Source organism: Eulemur rufifrons, chromosome 5 (genome assembly GCF_041146395.1).
Source record: "Eulemur rufifrons isolate Redbay chromosome 5, OSU_ERuf_1, whole genome shotgun sequence".
NCBI lineage: Eukaryota > Metazoa > Chordata > Mammalia > Primates > Lemuridae > Eulemur > Eulemur rufifrons.
In genome coordinates, this window is record NC_090987.1 from 43,917,877 (window position 1) to 43,921,344 (window position 3,468).

At 37.5% G+C, this 3,468-nt stretch overlaps 1 non-coding gene across 1 annotated transcript; it reads left to right on the forward strand.

The window, feature by feature from the left end:
- The first annotated feature begins 3,105 nt into the window (after window positions 1–3,105).
- On the forward strand, window positions 3,106–3,212 carry LOC138383531 (U6 spliceosomal RNA). The gene has a single exon (XR_011233599.1). It is a non-coding gene; the product is annotated as a U6 spliceosomal RNA (small nuclear RNA).
- The last annotated feature ends 256 nt before the right edge of the window (window positions 3,213–3,468 follow it).

A 3,468-nucleotide genomic window follows, 5' to 3' on the forward strand; every position in this document is an offset into this window, starting at 1 on the left:
TTGTCAATTGGGTGTAGTGGAATGTAGTCGTTGTGTAGACATCATCTGTTTCCTCTTCTCCCTTCTCAGCAAACAGCAGATAATTGCTTTAGAAAGCCATCCTCCCTGTATATACAGCAGCTGTGTGGATGGAGGGGGCTCTGCACCTTGCCCAGGTGCAAATGTATCCTCCTGTTATGGTAACAGGAACATACTCAGGCCTAGGTTAATTAACACAATGCATTATCCTAGGTTAATCAGAGAGAAACACGGAAACTTTTGTCCTATGTTTGGAGGCAGAAAATACATTTCTCTTGCTTTTTACAGAATAGTAAAGGTTTCTATAAGGTAAGGACATTTTACTACTAAGAGAGAAGAAGCCAGCCTGAGAGTAAAGCCACCATAGAAAACACTATTTAATAAATTGCAGCAGACAAATAGAACTGATGCCCTTATCAAACCATACCTGAAGCCTGTCTCAGCAATGGAGTGAGCCAAAACATTCCCATATAATTTAAACTAGTTTGCATTTACTTTTCTCTCATTTGAAACTGAATGATTCTTGCCTGATACAATGAGGCATATAAAAATGACAAATATAATAAAATAATGATGTTAAAGATGTGGGATCTAATTTTTTTTTTTTAAGTGTCTCTTTGCACCATGTTTATAAAGGAAAGTATTCCGGGTTCTAATAGCAGTTTCAGTGGAAAAAAATTGCATTTAAAGTGAAAAAAGTATTTTGTTCATGCAGAGAAAAACTGCCATAAAATTAAGTTTGAGAAAGAAATAAGGGAGAAAGAAACTTTCTTAGCTCACTGCAGGGGAAGTCATTTCCCTTTTCATTTTCTCAATTTTTCCTCATTACATTTGAATTGTTAGCAGTGGAAGAAGCTTCCATTTTTCAACCTTCTCTGTAAGCTTCACGCCAGGACACAGCATCTATGTAAGTTAGTATTTTGGTGCTGGTAATAAAGTGCTTGCAACCCACAAGAACACCTACATAATATTCAAATTGCCCTACCATTGTGAAAGCTTGTTTCTGCTGGGTGCTAAGTTCAGATAGCACATTTGTCAAATGGTATAATCGTCTTCCTGAAGACATGAGCCTGGAGAACTTCACTTACGCCAGCCAACCCTCAGCCGGCAGAACTCCGTGAAGGCAAAGATGGCCAAAAGGCACATGCACCATGAAAGATAGGTGCGCAATCACACATTTTTAAAATTAGCTTAAAAACTTGAGTGTTTTGGCTTATCAGCACAAAGAGACAGTAGGATTTATAGCCTAATTTGAAAACTCCCTCAAAATGAAGAAAGCAATTTTAGGCTGAAATGTGTGAGCCAAATGTTATTCCTTTCAAACTTGAGCAAATAGTTAATCTCCCTAGGCCTCAAGTTTTCCATCTGTAAATCTAGGATAATAGTACCTACTAGATAGAGTAGTTATAAAGATGAAATTAAATGTTGTCAAGTGTTTTTAAAATAAAGTTTATCTGAATATGAGGACTATAGTTGATAATATTACATTATATACTAGAAATTTGCTAAGAGAGTAGATTTTAGGTGCTCTTACCGGACATACACACATACACAAAAGGTAACTAAGTGAAATGATGGACATGTTAATTTCGTTGACTGAAGAAAACATTTCATTATGTATTTGTATACCAAAACATCATGCTGTACACCTTAAATATAAACAATTTGAAAGAGTTTATCTGAAACATCAATGCAGGTTTTTGGTTAAAATATTTCATGTGAAACTGGAAACTTTACATTTATTAATAGTATTAAAAGAATTATTCTAGGTAGATTATTCATTGTTTATTCTAAGGATTTTTTTTAGGTACATCTTTTGATATTTTGTGAAAAGTAAGTTCAGAAAGAGAAATCAAGGCACAATGTTAACCTGAGCTCTGTGCAACAATTACATCTATCCAAGCCCCCACCCTCTTGCAGAGGGCCAATATGTGCTAAATGTCATCTCCGTTGCAGACACCCTGACCTCCTAGGCCTGCGAATGTGTTATGCCTCTGTTTCCAGTAATCAACTTCTGTCTCCCTGTGTTGGAGAATCACCTGGGATTATCTCCAGCCATTTAGTTCCTGAATTATGTACACTGGTTCAGGGAGAATCAGTATTCTGTTTAATATCGAGCCATACATCCTCTAATAGAACTGTGCCAGGTAACATTCTCCCCTAAGGCAATCTGCATAAATTGTGGTGAATAACATCTGTGCCCATTTCTATAATTTCAAACTGATTCTTTCTTCTCAAAGATAGATACTAATTCTCTGGTGCATTCTTCATCTTTACCTCTCGGCATATTGATTGTAAGAATTTTGAAGTGCTCATTTGTTGGGAAATAGGGTTAAGAGGCATGGAAAGTTTCATGAGTTTTGCAGGGCTTTGCCTTGAAGGAATCGGTGGGTGTGTTAGTTCACAAACCAGAACCTGCTTAACATTAAGGGGGGCATTCCAGCAACCAGGGGCGACTGCAAAGCTGCACCAATCTCAAGGCCTATAAGCCAGCTCCTGGAGCTTGTGCAAGGCAGGGCTTGGCATGGGGCCCAAGGTTAAGAGACTGATCATAGGATGTCAGCTCAGCAGACAACCTGCAGCTGGAACTATCATAAATCTCAAGGCTATTCCTGTTTCACTCCTGACCACATGTCTCGGTATATAGAGAAATAGATTAGAAAAGTATGTAGGTTATCTGCTCCTGTTTTATGCATTATTGCTTAATTAAGGATTTTATCTTTAACTTGTATGCTCAGCTAAGTCTATTCTTAACTTAGGGCTTAAAATGTTTATCTTGGAAAAATCTTGTAACCATTTACTCTCGTAGATAGAATTAGGTAAGGGATCTCTTGAAACCTTTGGGGAACCTTGAAATCTAAACAAATAATCTGTACACATAAATCTATGACCAAGGACAACTACTTGCAGTACCAATAAATACTGATGTGGGACTTCACTCAGTGCCTCCTGGCTCATGGGAACGCTGGAGGACCCCTGACTTCCCCATCACTGTAAACTACACTTTGTCTCTGTCTATTATTTTTCCAAATCATCTGTGATGATCCTGCCTGGGACCCATTTTTTTGGGAGAGTCACAAACTCCCGGCACTCACTTTGGCAACATATATACTGAAATTGGAATGATACAGAGAAGATTAGCATGGTTCCCCTGCAAAGATGACATACAAATTCAAGAAGTGTTTCATATTAGAAAAAAGAATTTTAAAGTTCCTTATCCAATATCTGGATCACCTGTGGGCATGTTTCTATTATACGTTGTTGTTTCTAGTCATATGATCCTGTCACTTTGCATACTTGATACTTTCTAAATTAAATGCAGAATATGATAAAATTATAGATGTTTTGGATGATGTTATCTTCCTCTGGACAAGGTTTAACTTTTCCTTTGGTAGGTAATAATGTGGGAGGGATCACCTTAATCCTACTGTGTGGGATCCACCTGACGTA